Genomic DNA, 18,353 nt, shown 5'->3' on the forward strand with positions numbered 1-18,353 from the left:
GAGTTCCATCAACTTAATCAGGGAGGTGAATATTTTATATAAAGAAAATTAGGGGTACCTGGGTGGTTCAGTGGTTGAGCATCTGCCATCTGCCGTTGGCTCAGGTCATGATCTTGGGGTCCCTGGATCGAGTCTTACATAGGGCTCCCCAGAGGGAGCCTGCTTCTCTCTCTGCCTATGTCTCTGTCTCTCATGAATAAATAAATAAAATATTAAAAAATAATAAAAGAAAATTAAACTCTTTTTCTTTTTTTTTTTTTTTTACAAAACTCAAAGCCTTAATGGTATATTTTTCTAGTAGGTACATACCACTATTCTGTTTAAACTTTGGTGTGTCTTACTTATAAAATAGGAATGTAACATTCAAGTTCCTATATAAGATGGTTGAATTGTAGGAAACAAACAACTTGGCACTATAGAATCTTAGTATGTATTATGCACTTTGATTTATGGAATCAAAACATTTGGTAAAGTATCCACTGCCAGATCCAGTATTACAAAGAAGAAAAATCAAATTCAGAAGGTCAATTAGCTTATATAAGGTGTCACAGCTAGTAAATGGTAAAATAAAGATTTAGGTCTAATTCCTAAGTCCTTGTTTTTGCTGTTTTCATCTAATTTATATGTGTGAGTTTTTCATTTTCTTAAGAAATAATGAGCCCATATCATGTGCCAGTAATCGGATGAGATCGTAGGTTGGTAAATGGTTAGATTTTCCTGAGAGGATAAACCCCAATTAGCACTTGCCTGGGAGACCAGAGACACTATGTCAATAAAATATTTATCTCACAGTTTTTACTTGCATCTCACATGAGAAATTGCCAAAGTGTGCACAAGAATCTGAAATCACTATAATTATTCAAGGATTGAATGTGAATAGGGTGGAGCAGTGCATGAAGTTTACCCAACTTACATATGACCTATATGAGACTTGCATAGCCTAGAGTTAATACCTATTGTTCCCCACCCTAACTGTACCTAAGAGCAAGGGGGTGGGCAATGTGACTTCAATCCTCAGGAATAAAAAGAAACAACAGGAGATCTTTTTCTACTAGGAAAGGGAATTTGATGCAGTCTTTAGGGATAAAGACCATGATTCTTTGGAATATTTCTGAAATCCCTGTTACTTTGTCGTTTTCATTTAAGAGGCTATTTTTCTTTCTCTTGTAAAGGATTTTATTTATTTGACAAAGAGAGAGAGAGAGTGTGAGAGAGAGAGAGAGCGAGCGAGCAAGTCCGTGGGGGGGTGGGGTGGCAGAAAGGGGCAGAGGGAGAGGAAGAAGCAGACTCCCCACTGAGCAGGGAGTCCATTGTGGGTTGCAATCCCAGGATCCTGGGATCATGACCTGAACTGAAGGCAGACACTTAACCGGTTGAGCCACCCAGGAGCCCCAGTGGCTATTTTTCTATAATTTCTATTGTGTGTATTTCTGTTGTGTTTTTATGTGAGTATTGCATTCAACTTCCCCACTCCCATCAGGTACACCTAGATACTAATATATTTGTTCTAGTAACAAAATCCTTTTTTTTTTCCCCTTTTGAAAATTGTACACTGACTGGAGTACATCTCCTCTGACTCCTCTAAAAGCAGGAATAGTCACATGACCTAGGCTTAATTGATTGGAGTAACATTCCCACCTACTTACAAAATTGGCACAAAGGCTCATGACTCAAGACCAGTAAGTTAGAGTCCTCTCTTAAAGTTTTGTTTTTAACAAGTTATGATTTTTTTATTCTTTTCTTTCTGCAGTCGCTGCTAATCTGGAAGGATGGAAGCCAAAGTGTATACTGCCCACCATGTGGTACAGGGGTTTAGGCTTCAGGAGCCATTTGGCCTCTATCTTAACTACTCATCTCCTACAACTGTAGCAGGAAAACAGTAAAATGGACAAAATGTAAACAATTTGAAGTGACTGTGGTCCAATAAAGCTTTATTCGCCCAAAACAGGTGGCCCTGGTTGACCTTTGTGGATCACTGATCTAGAATCCATATGACAAAGAGAAACTTCAAGGTTGCACCATTTCCATTTTCACCTGTAGTTGATGTCATCAGACACAAGCACAGAGAAATTCTGAGAGAGGTCTGATAATATCATTTGAGATCCTTATTAGTTACCTCTTGCCACATAACAAACGACTCCCAAACTTAGCTTGAAACAACATCTAGTTATTTCCTCTAGTTTCTATGTGTCAAGAACTCAGAAGTGCCTTAGCTGACGTTTCAGGTTTAGTGTCTCTCATGAGGCTCAAGTGGGGCTGCAAGATCCGCTTTTAAACTCATCCACGTGAAAAATAATAAATAAATAAATAAATAATCACTCACATGGTTTTTCAGTAGGCTTTAACTCTCCATGGGCTGTTGACTGGAGACCCCGCTTCTTCCCCGAGTGGAATTTGTATGACATGATACCTGATGTGGTGAAACAGAAACAGAGTACCTCGAGCAGAAGTCACAGCTTTCGGATAACCTGATTTTAAAAGTGACATGCCATCACTTCTGTTGTTCACTGCTGGTCCCACAGACCAGCTCTGGTTCAATGTGGAAGAGAACTATGCAAGAGGATGAACTCCAAGAAGCAAATCAATGGGGGCTGCCTTGGAACCTGGTTACCACACGATCCTTGATGGATCCCTGTTTGACTATGAATCCTTTCCTGCATTTTCAGGTTGAAGTAACAAATGTCTTCTCTTTAAGCTTGTTTTGTCCCTGATAAGGATTAAGGTTTTGTCCTCCCTTATTCTGTGAACCCTAAAAACATTCAAGCCAAGCATAGTGCTTTCAAGAGAAGAGAGTGATCAAGGAAGGAACTGATGTGGGGTGGAGCTAATGTGTGTGCGGTATTTTCTACAAGTAGTCGTGGATGGTGGAGGGCAGCAAGAAATAAGGTGTTGGCAGCTCAGAAAAATAAGAGTAAGCTAAATTCTAATAACAAAGAGGAGGAAGAAAAGTGTTTCATGTTGAGTGATCTCTGATCATAGATGAGACAATGGAAATATAATTAAATAAAGCCCCCATGTCAGGTAAGTTTATTTTCCCACACAGGCTTAAAAAGCTGAAAATAGTAGGGATCTGGGGAAGCATAGTTCAGACATATTGTACAAGATAATGAGACTTCACTGGGATCTAATAAAAACACTGAAACTACTCAAGAATATCTGATTATTGGAGAGTTCGGGTATGAAAAATGTATGTTTATTATTATAATGTAAAACACATTTGCTACATAATAGCTGCAGCAACACAGTGGTTCAGATTTTCTTAGGAAATGTGAATAAATCACACCAACCAGGCCCAGAATAAAATACAGTTATAAAATAGGAATATCATTAGGATTTGTCTTATGGCAATAAATCATTTTAATAAAACTGCTGTTAAAAATGCAGAATGAATGTCATAAGGCTTTTGGTTTTTTTCCCAATGAGTTGTTGAAATGAACCTCCTGAATGAACTAGATTTAAAAGAATTCTAAATGACCGAGATAACAGAATTCTGTTGAAATGGAGGTGAGGCATTTTAACTATATACACATGGGAAAAATGAAGAGCACTACTAATAAAAGTAATGCAAATACAAATACTCAGATATTTGCTCCTAGTTATATTAACCATTACAAATCAGAGGATATATTTATAAGCAGTCTAAGCAAATCTAAAATGCTTCCAAATTTTGCAAAATTCTTCCGCATGTATTGTTTACTCAGGTAAACAACACCCCAGACTAAAATGGAAGTGACAATTTTACCAAATAAGAATAATGAAATAACAGAGAAAAATGTGATATTGATTTTGCTAAACATAATACAATTTTGGTTGAGCAAAATGTAAATTTTATAATACCAGTAAAATATCCTCGATGTAATGGTCCATCATTATAAACATTTTACATCCTATTTGCATAATAGAACTCCTCATGCTCATATCAGAGTAATTTTATGGTAGATGGGTGTTCTTCATTCAAACCACAGCTGAAGCTACATTATAGGAAGAAGGAATCTGCAACATAGGGGTGAACACACTTTTTTGTGGAAATATACACATTTTCAGTGCCACCTATTGGTAGAAAGAAGAGATTTATATACAATTATTTCTTTTACATATTTGTGGTAATAGATAATGTATGAATAGTGAACAAAGTGTACCTAAAAAGTATGAACTAATTTTGGAGGTGTTTGATTAATTAGTATTAGATTTGTTCATTGATTTTTATACATATGGGAAATCGCTGGCAATTTAAGTAGTTGCATGAATAAAGTCAAAAATTTGTGTATAAATCATTAAAAAATTATTTTAATTTTTATTTTTTTCACATCTTTACACTGAGTAGTCTGATATAAAATTTAGGTAAATTTGGTTGATTTGTTTAAGTTTGGAAGAAAATGTAACTATTGCTTGATTTCATGGCCATGCATTTTCAAATAAATGAAACACTGTACTTTGTGAAATCTATTTACAGAGAAATTAAAATTATTTAAGTTAAAAGTAACCTTTGCCTAAATATTTGGAGATCCATTGGAATTTCTTAGAATGTTTGATTATTTATTGATTGTTTATGATTTATATCTGAAAAATGTCATTTACCATAGTCTTAAAGAGAATCCAATTGCATCATTTGGTACAACATTTCAATTGCTACTTCACTTACATTTACTTTTTAAAGGGCACCCATATAATGCATAGAATCAAGTGTCAAATAAAATTCAATAATAAATTATTCATAATAACACTTGGTAGGTAAGACTGAGGCAACTTATTTTTCTATTTTTGATATTTTTTTTAATTTTTCAAGGATCAAACTCTAGTTTTATTTTTTTATTTATATATTTTTTAAAGATTTATTTATTTATTCACTATAGACATACAGAGAGAGAGAGGCAGAGACACAGGCAGAGGGAGAAGCAGGCTCCATGCAGGAAGACCGACATGGGACTCGATTCCGGGCCTCCAGGATCACGCCCTGGGCGGAAGGCAGGCGCTAAACTGCTGAGCCACCCAGGGATCCCAAACTCTAGTTTTAAAATTGAAATAAGGCAATATCATTAAAACTAACAAGTAAACCTGTATTGGTTAAATAAAAATATTTGCAATTATTAATTTATGAATTGCAAAAGTAACATAACGAATATGCCTTCCACATTAACCAAAACCATGAAGTAATTTTTTTCTTACTGCTTGAGTTTTAAACATCAATACAGAAATATGTTTTCAAAGTTTCCAATGATCCAGTCATATGTAATAATTGTTTCGTTACTTTAATTAATTGAAGGGAAAGTCCTAATTTATACCGTTCCTCTACCTTGATTAGAAATAATTTTGATAATGAAAGATGTGTTGTTTTTCTCCCATTCTCATTGGAGCCTTAGTGAGTCTCTGGGAATCCCCCAGCAAGAAGGGAAGAAGGAATTGAGGAAGGGTTGAAGCAGGTAGGAGAGCCCATCTCTGCTTCTGCTTTTACTTGTTCAATGGTGGTGCGTTTCACTACTGTCTTGACCAAGATCTCCCATGGGGTATGCAGATCCCAGTCACGTATTTTTGCAGAGTCCTTTCTATATAAACAATTTGGTTTGAAAAGATTTACAACATTGGGGTGCCTGGGTGGCTCAGTAGGTTGAGTGTTGGACCTCTTTTTTTTTTTTTTTCAAGATTTTATTTATTTATTTTTCAGAGAGAAAGAATCAGCAGGGGGAGCAGCAGAGGGAGAAGGAGATGGCAGGCTCTCCACTGAGCAGGGAACTGGAGGGACTCTAGGATCATGACCTGAGCAAAAGGCAGACATTTAACTGACTGAGCCATCCAGGCGCCCCACATGTTGGACTCTTAATTTTGGCTCAGGTCATGATTTCAGAGTTGTGAAATCAAGCCCTGTTTTGGACTCTGCACCAGGAATGGAGCCTGCTTAGCATTCTCTCTCCCTCTCTCTCTCTTTCTCTCTCTCTCTTTCTCACTCTCTCTCCCCACTCTCTACTCTTTGTCTTTTTCCCTCTTAAAAAAAAATTTACAACATCATGGCCCATATTTATGATGATTTAGAATAACGGTTGGAAAAGAGGTACTTATGTATTTGTTTATTTTCCAGTTAGTATACATAAAAATTGTTCATAGCATCAAAGTACTTTCACCTCCTGTTCATGACTTGGAACCATTTTTTCATGGTTTTTACTTTCAAATGCAATATTTCTAACTAACTTTATATCTCCAGCCATGAGGAAAAAAAAAAAAAAAAACACGGCAATGCTGTAATTGCTCTCAATGCTGTCAGAAGCCATTTGTATTGCAACAATTGGGTCTTCTCCTCTGTGCAGTTTCTCAATGCCTTTTATTTAATGCTGATTACATCCTTACTCATGACGCTGCATCATCCATCATCCATCATATGACTCATGATTATTGGCATCTAATCACTCTCTCCAAATCCAAATCTTACCTAGATAATGTATGGAAATGTAAATGAGAATTCATTTCTGGTCATGTAAAATTTTCTATTGGGAATGTAATACTGTAAACATAGCACATTATTCAACTGTGTACTCTCTTGAACTTTATAGACTCTAATCACTACATTCCTAGGCCTTGAACTGTTGATGTTGACTGCCATCTTCGATTCCACATCACTAACAATAGGCATTCCCTTGTGTGTACCACCCTGCCCCGAAATGGTATTCAGAATGGTCACCCAATCCTTCCATGGGTTTGGTTTCAAATGTCAGTCAAATTTTTGGGAATGGCTGAACCCATATCCTTCGAGGGTTTTCAAAACCTTTGCATCAAACCTCCCTTCCTGGAATGGATTTAGGAAACCTTAGAGAAGATAGTTTTGGCCAATCCCAGTTAGGTTCACCCAGAAGGCCAATGCTCGGTACAAAGTAGCCCATAGAGAAGTTAGGATCACTACCTTGAAAGCAAGTGGGAAGGAGGTGGTGGGTGCATGGTAAACGATACCTATCATGAACCCTACTGCTTCTAGGTATTGAAGATGGAGATGACATTGTGGTTATCTATAACATGGGAAAGTGTTAAAACTCAGGTCCACACATATGGCTGAAGGCCATGACAAGGCAGGGGACTTTTAGTAGCCAACAGACTGAGCATATCTCATGTCAAATTTAAGTGAGCATCAACCAAAACCAGTGCATCAGCACCATTCTGGTAGCTCATTTCCTGTGAGCCTGTTAAAGAAATATTTTACTACCCAGAATGAACACTCTCAAAATCTTAGCTACCTCACTTACGACATGTAAATTCATGATGAAGTTTTTTTAAGAATTACATGAGATAATATGTGTAAGGTACGTAATAGTGAATGGCAGATGTTAACTAATTTAAAGTGAAACTTCCTTGAATTTCAAAATTATCTATCCATTAAGTAATAGAATATGGAATCAAACACATCTTTTTTTTTATTTCACGCAGCAGGGGCCGTGTTGGATCTGCAAATGCAATAGAGTTGAGGGAATTTGAGTATATACCAAATTTTACACTTGAATAATATTTAAAGAAGAGAGGAGACCCAACTCACTGACAGTGATGGTCACATGCAGGCCTTGGGAGTGAGAATGGGAATTGAGAAATTTCTATGGGAAGGCCATAAAACTAAATACAGTTTCTTTTTTTCCTCAATCTGTTTGTTGCTTTTCCACTTTTTAAATTTATTTTATTTATTATCTCTGCTTGTCCCTTTATTAAGTCATGGGGACCATGGGAAGAGGTAGGGAAGAGAACTATACTGGTCCTTTATTTTTTGACTTTGCCACCTTAAAACACTGATTTAAAACAACAAAAATCAAAGAAAATATCTAAATCATGCCTGCCAAACCATACACGTTTTAAAAGGGAATATCATGAAGTATTACTGATCGACATTTATATAGTAGTTAATATTTGTTTTTAGAATCATGCAGAAAAACAAAAAACATGCTTAGTCAAAAAGACTACCAGTATAAAACGGGTATTTTTAGTTACTTTAAGAGTGTTGCTTCAATCCTTTGATGTAAAGAAGTAAATCACCTGTGCAGAAGAGGACCTAGAGTTCCAAGTCAACTTTTATAGAGAGAGAATATTCTAATGATTACAGACCAGGAAATCCTCTTAGATACCCCTTCCCGAATTTGCATTCTAAATCTAATCTTAAAATAACACAAATGAGAAAGTATAGAGCTGTGCATGGAGTAAAATGTGGATAAAATCCTTGTTTCATCCCACAGTGGAAAATTTCAGGTAATGAAGAGACATTTGTCCAAACCATCTGTTGGTTGTTCAGCCTGGCTTTACATATACAAAAGAGCTTTTCTTTTGCATGCATGCATGCACATGGAGAGCCACTCAGTTCAATATTTATTAAAGATGATTTACATTGTAATATGTGCTTTTAAATTTATTTTTAATTTTTTAAATTTAAACTCAATTTAGTTAACATCTAGTGTATTATTAGTTTCAAGGGTAGAGTTAGGTGATTCATCAGTTGAATATCAGATTCATTACATTACCTGTCCTCCTTAACGCCCATCACCCAGATACCCCATCCTTCCATGCACCTCCCCTCCAGCGTAATACATGTTGATGTAGCAAAGTTGTGTGTGGGCTATTCTACAAATGTCCTTTACTGCAAATAAGCATAAATCTCAATCTCTCCCTCTCTCTCTGTTTCTCTGTCTGTCTATCTGTCTTTCTCTCTCTTCTCATGCTCAGTGATATAGAATGCTGCAAATTCTCTTGAGTTCTGGGCTTCTGAGGGTTCATTTCTGAGGAGCAGAAGCTATCTAAATCTCACATAGTTGAATATCTTTTCAGATCAGATCATCCTGTGATGGAAATTACCCAGGTCAAAGCAGATAAGCACAGCAAAATAGATTCAGTTGTGCTTTGTGACATAAGGATACTGCCTGGTTTAAATAGATAAGTCACCTTACAGAGCTGGAGGGGAGATGATCAAAAGTGTGGAGATGGTGGGAACAGAAAAAATGTCTCATTTATGCCAGCAATTAATCAAAAGAATATGTCACTAATTTAGGTGATTTTCCGACTTTTTTCCCCATAGAGTTTGGGATACTCCTCTGTTTGGTATTATGATAAACTTACAAGTAGATACTGATGTTAAAAAAGCAGTTTAATATGTAAAGTGTATGAATATGCAAAGGAAATAAATCAAGTATTCAACCTCCATATGATTAAAGGAGGTGGAGACACGTTATAAAATTTTACTGAAAGACATTAAGGAGACTCAAAGTAAAGGTGTCAATTTCCCACAAACAGATCAATAGATTCAAAGTATTGTTTATAATATAAAAATAAAGGGAGAAACTGATATTCTTCAGCTCATCTACTGAAGAATAGATTAATAAATTGTGATATATTATAGAATGAAATGATACGGAGCTATGGCAATAAATGAACTTTTGTCACACATAAACATGGGTAAAGCTTAAAAAAAACATATAGAGTGCAAAAAGCAGATTAGAAAGGATATTGAGAATTAATTCATTTGTAAAAGCAAACCTAAACAGTTTACTAACAGATAGTATAGCCATTCTAGAATGTAGTTGGCAGTTCTTTTGTGAAATTAAGTATTTCTGTATCATAGGCCAAGAAATCGCGCAAGACTATATGTTTTGTAGTTCCGAAAAGGAGGAAAATTGAGTGGGTTCACTGCAATGGAGCTTGCCACAGTGGGGAGCTGGAGGCAAGAGAAATTAAAAAGAAAAGTAAGGAAATAACAAATATAAAATTTGGATTCTTCTTATCATTTTCTCAAAATTATGAAATCTTATATTATCTTTTGTACATATGAGGCATTACATATATGTGCACACACACATAAGTGGTTTGCTGCAAGAAGACACAGATCCATCTCATGAAAACTAAAAGAAAGGAGCACAGTGTATTTTATGGCCAACCGTGAAAGCTGGGCAGAGGTTTCCGTAGGATTATTGCTGAGGACGACTTTCAGAACTAGAGAGGGTGGACTAGGTTGGCATCCTTTCAAATGTTCATTATACGCATTAGGATCTGAAGGTTCCCCATACCTAATTCTGATTCCTCTTTCCCTTTGTATTTTTCAGAGGTTCTTGCACTCCTGGTATCTCTCAGGATCTGCTTCCATAAGACCCAACGGATGTGTCTCTGCATCACTTTTTATTACACTAAAGCTGGCATCATCCCTTTTGCAGATGTCTAACATTCCCTTCCAAGTAATCATACTCTCCTCACTTTCTGCCACTTCATTCTCCGCTGCTTCCCACAGGGCATTCAATGATACCATTTTTAAACACTTGGTTATTAGATCAAGCACAGCCTATAACCTTTCAGTTGTTTTCATTTTTTAAAAACCTCAAATCCTTAATATTTCCTATATGTCTGCATGAACCAGCCCATGCCTCTAATAGAAGACTTTAACCATTCTCTCCTCCACAGGACCTCACTCAATTGTGTTCATTTCATTCTTTGAAAATATGAGACTTCTAATCATTTCAGGAACATAACAGAGGCTAATTCTTCTCCTCTGAATGTTTTTTTCTCCTCATATTTTCTTTCTTTACTTAGAAAATTCAGATTTGCCCTTTAGACTCCATTTTAAATGTTTAGAAACAAAACAAAACCAGCAACAAAAATTCCCATTCTTCCCCTTACCTAATAATTTGTTAGATCCCTCTTTTACATGATTGTACAAGTTAGCAATTATTTAGCAATTATTATAAAAGTACTTAAATGATTAATTAATTTTCCAATCATTCACCTAATGTCCATCTCTTCAGTTAGAATGTAAAGTCCCTGAGGACAGGGACCTCTTTTTTTTTTTTTTTTAATCAACTCATTAGTGCTTTGTAAATATGTGGTCAATTAGTTGTATTTGAATAAATAAATAAAAAGTAGTGGCTCCTAATTGCTGTTGATAAGCCAATATGTCTAACTTTCTCAATTTCCAATATTTTGCATGAAATAACTTTTGGAAAAAGGGAAATCTATGTATGTCAGGAAACAGTACACACAGACTGGATAATTTGAGTAGATTGTATTCAAGGACTGTTTATAAAGGTGTGGACCAGATTTTAGGAAACCAATTTGGAAAAATTCAGTACCACAGGACTAGGTCTAAGTGGAGATATTTCCAACCCCTATCAGAAGGGGACACAGGAAGGGAATGGTTTCCAAAGCCTAGAGAGAAAGAAATCAGAGAAATCTGCTCTATGAAAGTTGTAGACTTTGGTGGAGTGAAGCTAATGTAGCAGGCAAAAAGTCTGCAGTAAATATATCATACCTCACTTTCCTTCCACCTTCCACCCTCCTGCACATGCCACCATTGATCAAACCCAAGTGGAAGCCAGAAAGCAAGGGAGACTTCTTCATTCAGTGTATACTCCTACCATAACACTCATCTACCTCATGGCACTGTGTGGGAGGAGAAGGTGGAAAAGTGGATCAGGAAGAGGCCAATGGAAGAAGTTCAGCATAAACACCACTTGTAATCAATGTCATTATCTGTCATTATTAATAGATTCACATGTATTAACTACTGAAGATAGTATTTATTCACCTTGATTACTGCAGGGATATAGAACTACTAGAATAGTGAACTACTGTTCACTATTAAAATTTAAATTCTTTTCAACTCTAGTTCAGTATATATTGCATTACAACCATCTGTGAACATACTGGAGTAACCATTAGCTATATTGAAAATGGCTGCTTTTCAAGTCAGCAAAGGGAAAGAAATCGGCAAAAACTCTCACGAAAATAGAGGTAAATAATTCTGATTTTATTGATTGCTCGAACCGTGTATCCAGAAGTAAAAATATGAGGATAAACTTGGAAGACTTGGGATTTGGCTTGAAAACAAGCACATTACTCTTTTAATTTTTAAAGGCTGTTATTACTTTTTCATATAAGGAAACATGGCGTGATTAACAAATGTCCAAAGGTAGAAGCAGTAATTTAAACAATTTTTGAGAATAGAAAAACTAACAATAGTTGTCCTTTGTTTTCATTTAAATATAAAGACAGCAATGTGTATTACACTATAGCTCTTTTCTCCATTTTTCCCTTGATTTTTGTTGAGATCCACCTCAAATTCCCACAATGAAAATTCGGGGCCAGTTCATGAGGAGCTCTCCATATTTGGGTTCCCATAAACTAGAGAATTTCAAATGTTCTTGACCAACATATTAAGAAATATTTTTATTTCGTATATATACACATATCCATCTACACACAGCACATTTTATAAACAATACTTACCTTCACTTTGTAATGCTTTCTGAAACTTTCACTTGTGTGCTTCTTTATTCTTTTACAGACTCTTCAAGTACTCTGATTTGTAGATGGTTTGAACAACAGAGCTAAGGACCTAGGTTTGGAAAACCTTTGTTAATGCAAAGACTAATGACAGGAAGGAACACAAATATTATTTAAAGCATTTATTGAGACTCATTTGTTCTTAGCATACTACCCTCTATTTCCATCTACTTCATTATAAATGGCAAGATTTCATTCTTTTTAATGCTAAATGAAATCAGTCAGAGAAAGACAGGTACCATATGATTTCATTCCTATGCGGAATTTAAGAAGCAAAACAGATGACCATAGGAAAAGGGAAGGAAAAATAAAAACAGAGAGCGAGGCAAACCATAAGAGACTCTTAACTGTAGGGAACAAACTGAGGGTCGCTGGAGGTTAGATGTGGGGGGGGAGATATGGTAACTGGGTGATGGGCATGAAGGAGGACACCTGATGTAATGAGCACTGGGTGTTGTATGCAGCTGATGCATCACTAAATTCTACCCCTGAAACTAATAATACACTATATGTTAACTTAAAAAGAAAAATCATTTGTATTTACTTCTGATCCTTCTCTTGCCTTCCACCCCTAATACCTGTGTACAGATTTTTAGCATTATCCTCTTAAATACATAATAATTTAACCTATTTGTTTTTTTTTTCTGTCTTCGATCTAGACACTATAATCCATTTTCACTAGCAGCAAGTGAGATTTTGAGAAACCTAGCCATGCATTCTATATTCTAAAATTGATCTGAATAGGATCTTTTTCTGGTTTCAATTTCTGCTACTCTCCACATTATTTTTTTTTTCTTTCAGTCCCATCATCTATGTATAGTTGCTGGATGAAGCTATTAAAAAAAATCTTTATTGTAAACATTAGGATTCCATCGGGGAACAAGAACAACTGTGAAGTAACATGAAATGAAGCATTTATTATAAGGATTAGGATTCTCACAATGGTGAGGAGGGTTGGTGAAGTAAAGTTCTAGAAGGAGATGATTGGAGCATCAGAGAAAAGTCACTAACCAGAGACCAGGAAGGAAGACTAGTGAAGAATAGTGAAGAAGTCAGTGCAATGGATTGTTTCTGCACCTCATCATGGGTCTGAAGTTACTTTGGTCAGTAGTTAGACTGTCAGGGAAAATATCTCTAAGTGAGACTGAATTCAAAAAAAAAAAAAAAATCAAAGACAAACGAGAAGTGTTGAAAATAAACCGGTGTCCTCCAGGACAGATAAGAACTTGCCTCTAAGTCCAATAATTCAGGAACTCTTCATCCCAGAGTCCCACCTCTGTCTGGCCCAGGACTTGGAGAAGCTGAAGAAAGAGAGCAGGTGAAGGAGCTGTGGGTCTATGTACACCAGTGAGAGAAGACAGTGGATCTACAAGGATGAGCCAAGCCCTGGCAGCACATGGGGGTTTGCGTCCCTCTTCAGGTAATGGCCTCTGTTTCCCTTGTACCTTGCAAAGCTCATTTGAATCTCTTTGTGTCCAACCCTAATCATACAGGGAAGGTGGTTCTGCAATATTGTCATGGATTAAACCACCACGCTCAAAACAACAACAACAACAACAACAACAACAACAACGAAAAACCACCGCCCTCTAATTTTGCTCTCTTCTCTGCCTGGAGAATCCCATCACCTCAATCGTCACTTATTTGAGGTAGCACTTCCTTCCCTACAGAGAATCTCTTTGTAAACCCACAATTTCTTTTAAACGTCTATCCTCATAAATCTTGTAGCAAACTTTGCAAATGACTCTCAGATTTACTGTAGCTCATGTTTATAAATTATTGACTTACTAGCTCGGATTTCATTCCCATAAACCTAGTACACAAAATTGCTCAAAAAAAGATTTGTTGAGGTAATAAATGAATAGGGTTTATCACATCCTATCCTTTATGATGACTTATTTATCTGCTGCTCAACTATATTATAATTCCCTTGAGAGAAGGGTTGAGTGGTTTGTGTCTCTGTGATCTTTGTCTTCACCAAATGCCAGAGACATTTTATGTGTTTGATCAATTATGTTCAGCAGATGACTTTATAAACCTCGCTATCTTCCCTTCCAAGAGTGGAAGAAGCCTTTCCTGACAGATGTGTACATTTTCCACATGTTCACACTGCTAATTGGTCACATAGTCAGAGGGGACCTAATAAGCATTGGTTGACAGTGTTTCAGAGAGTTACATTAAAATCAATATGTGAATTATACCTGACAATTCCAAATGCCTTGCATGTTCACGGGTAGGTATTTCATGAAGGGCACAGGGAATTTTAATGCATTTGTGATTTGATTTGTCAGAAAGCCAAGTCATTGATCATCTTTATAATCCCCACAATGACTGACTCTAACTCATGCGTAGAGACAGTTACAGTTGCTGTCACAAAATATGATCAATCACTTAAGAATTAATTTCAGTTAAATGTTCACAGATAAATTAGATCACGTTTGCCATTTGGATATCTGTTTTGCCTCATCACTTTTATGGCTTCTCTTATCTTTTTGTGAGGCATGTAAGCTCTCTGCCTACAAATTCGACTGAGTAAAACAGACCATTTGAGACATACTAACATGTTCACTTCTTAGGGGAAAAAAAATCATTAAACTATTCACTAGTTGAATGCAATTTAGCACCAACCAAGTTTACTAGGCAACACATTTATTCAGTCTAGTTCACTGTGTTCTGATTTCTAACAACAGAAGCTACCTGATTTTCACAGTCAATAACAATTTACAGATAAAAATCAATCTGTTTTACTTGACTGGATTGCAAAACATCTTACAAGTACTTACGTTTTTAACTGGATTTTTTTTTTTTTTTTTTTACCCAAAGCAAACACACAAAATCTCAGTTTGATTTCTTTGTAAACTATTTTTAAAGCCATTCTTCCTTTTTACCTCTTTTTTTTTCCCAGTAATTGCTTACCCATTTTTCTCATGCTCCCTCCATTTTGAATTTTTCTGTTTATACTTCTTTTTAATCAAAAGTCTTATTTAGGACCTTTTAAAGAGAGGCTTATACAACTTCCATTCCTGACTATGACAGATTGTATTTTACAAGACCAATCTCCTTTTGAAAGTAGCAACTATAAATGATGCATGAAATATGAACACAAAAACAACAAAATTGTTGCTTGAAGCCATAAGAGAAAAACCTGGATAGTCAAGACTCGAGTGGTCAAATTCCAAATTCTCTTCTTCCAAAGAAGAGAAATGTCATAAAATTAGGTGGAAAAGGCATTTGCTGATTCTTTAGTGAGGCGGTGCCCAGAAGTTGAGCAGAAATCGATGGCTCAAAATATTTATCAACCTCCTAGGGACTAGGAGACAAAAATTGGAGTTCTGGTCTACCAATACAACTAGGCATTAGGAAGCCCATGTATCCTGCTCTTCTATTCTCTTTGTACTTAGAGATTTGAAGAAGACCTCTCTATAAAAGGAGAGATCAAGTAGACAAGTATAAGGGAATATGGAGAATCAGAAGCTAAGGGGAGTTCTTGGCAATCTTGCCATGCTGAAGAGATAAAGTTGTGAGTTCAGAGCCGACCCAAGATAAAGGACTGTGGTAAATACCCCAGGCTGTCAATTGCAATCTCCAATATCCACTCTAGGAGTAAAAGCACATTAGAAATAGATTAAACCTCAATAATTTAAAACCCTACCTCAAATCATTTACTTTCAGATTGCTACAAAATAATCTGGCCATATGTGATTGATGTTCCAAAAGAAAATCCCCTGATAAAGATTATATCATCTAGAATTTCCATATAGCAATAATTCCTATATAGTGATCTAAAATTACCAAGGGATGCCTGGAAACAGGATCAAAAAGAAAATAGGAAAAGTAGACAACAAAAAAAACCCATTTTGATCCAGATGTGAGAATTTTCAGACATAAGCATTAAAATAATACCAATTTATATGTTCAAGAAAATAAAGACAACATTGGGAATTTCACCAGAGCATTAGAATCCATAAAAACTCAAATACTAGGGATCCCTGGGTGGCGCAGCGGTTTGGCGCCTGCCTTTGGCCCAGGGCGCGATCCTGGAGACCCAGGATCGAATCCCACATCAGGCTCCCGGTGCATGGAGCCTGCTTCTCCCTCTGCCTGTGTCTCTGCCTCTCTCTCTCTCTCTGTGACTATCATAAATAAATAAAAATTAAAAAAAAAAAAACTCAAATACTAGAGCTAAAATATGCAATGGCTGACATGAATAAATTAACAGATGAGAGTAATTAAACAGAGCAGAAAACATTTTTGAACTTGAAAATAGGACTACAGATTATATCTAGACTGAAGCATGGACATTAAAAAAGAAGGAGAGGAAAAAAGAAAGAAAGAAAGAGTAGAATAGCCATATGCAACTTGATGAAAGATCTAATATACTTTGTTCTAAAATCTAAGAAGCAGCAGAAAACAAGAATAAAGCACAAGCAATATTTAAAAAGATATTGCTTTGGAATTTTTCAACACAAACATGAGACATTGAGTCACAGAGTCAATCTATTTTTTTTCTAAGATTTTATTTGTTTATTCATGAGAGACACAGAGAGAGTCAGAGACACAGGCAGAGGGAGAAGGGAGAAGGAGGCTCCCTGTGGGGAGCCCGATGTGGGACTTGATACTGGACCCCAGATCATGACCTGAGCTGAGGCAGACGCTCAACCACTGAGCCACCCAGGCATCCCTACAGAGTCAATCCAAATAGTGGCTCATTTGTGAACTCTTCCAGTTGCATGCCATGTACTCTGCAGTGCCCTCTGTTGATGTTGGAAATCTTCATTTATGCAATTCCTTTTTTATCTTCCAGGACATCCTTTCCAATCACATTTACTGCATCAAGGCACAGATATTATGCAGAGTTGTGAGTAAGAGAATCAACACAACACAAATGACCAACGATAATGTGGCTGCTTCTCACTGTGGACAAGAATTACTGCTTTGAGATAAAGCATGACATCTCTTTTATGTGGCTAATTGTATAATAACCCACTGTGGCACAGAGGGAAGAGGAAAATTCATTCCTAACCTATGATAGTAATTAGCTTTTATGCCTGAGAATAAGGATTTATAGCAGCTCTTAACAGCGATCTGCAGCCAGTGGGAAAGAATCATTAGAACATCTACTAGACTAGACATTTACCTGGGCCTATCGGAAACTTGATTCTGTGTGTATGTGAACAGTATTTCAGTATTTTCTTTTTTTGGGGGGGGGGAGGGGTCTATCTCTTTGGTCTACATAAGTCTACCTATTTATTAAGAACATGAAAAAAAAAAAGAACATGTGCACTTAATAATAAAGAGAAAAAAGTAGATGTCCCAGTGGGAGATTTTGAAGATTTCCTTTGTATACGAGTATCTTCAAAAGTATCTTGTATTTAAATATATCTTGGAATAATTTAGTATCTTTATGGAATGCTTTGTTTCATAATGATTATCCAATTATTGGATGTGTGATTTCTCTAACACTATTATTGTAAGTTATGTGAAAACTCCATCACACTTTTTTTCACTTTCCACCATTTCTTAGGAACCCAGTATACTCTTTTTCAAAAATACCTTTACAAATAATTCTTCTCATCTTATTTGGAAGGCTAATCATGAAGGATAATTTAAAAGCTCTGATTTTTTTTCTGAGTTTGGGCCTTGTTCCATTGGACTACTGAAGATCATAACAATCACATGCTTTTGCTTGACCACGTTGAAGAAAATGGGCACCTTTGCTCTGATGCCCCCTTGTAATTCACAGATATGTACCTTAATCTTTTGTGGAGTCTTGGATTTGAAACGTGTTCTCAGTGGGCCTCTTCCTTGGCAGCATGTGTGTTCAGGTAGACGGCTCCATCTGTGACTAATGCTGGCCAATAAGAGGTGCAAGCTTAAGTGTAAGAGAAAGCTCAGACTCCACATAAAACCTTCACCTAAGATTGCACTGCTCTTACAAACTAAGTCAGACATTTTGTGTGTTTGTGAAAAGTCAGACATTTTGTGAATTGTGTTTGGCTTTTAATGTTTACTCTTTGAAACAAGAGATGAACTGTATCAAAGCCATAAGTACATCAGAAATAGAAACCCTT

At 36.3% G+C, this 18,353-nt stretch overlaps 1 long non-coding RNA gene across 1 annotated transcript in view; it reads right to left on the reverse strand.

The window, feature by feature from the left end:
• Positions 1-2,323: 2,323 nt before the first annotated feature.
• The window catches only part of LOC111098463, a 53,257-nt gene continuing 37,227 nt past the window's right edge, over positions 2,324-18,353 (reverse strand). The window contains exons 2-3 of the long non-coding RNA XR_005368360.1: positions 12,226-12,334; positions 2,324-2,410 (exon numbers count right to left, since the gene is read on the reverse strand). This is a non-coding gene — a long non-coding RNA (uncharacterized LOC111098463). The remainder of the gene's footprint in view (positions 2,411-12,225; positions 12,335-18,353) is intronic.

Source organism: Canis lupus, chromosome 13 (genome assembly GCF_011100685.1).
Source record: "Canis lupus familiaris isolate Mischka breed German Shepherd chromosome 13, alternate assembly UU_Cfam_GSD_1.0, whole genome shotgun sequence".
Classification (NCBI taxonomy): Eukaryota; Metazoa; Chordata; class Mammalia; order Carnivora; family Canidae; genus Canis; species Canis lupus.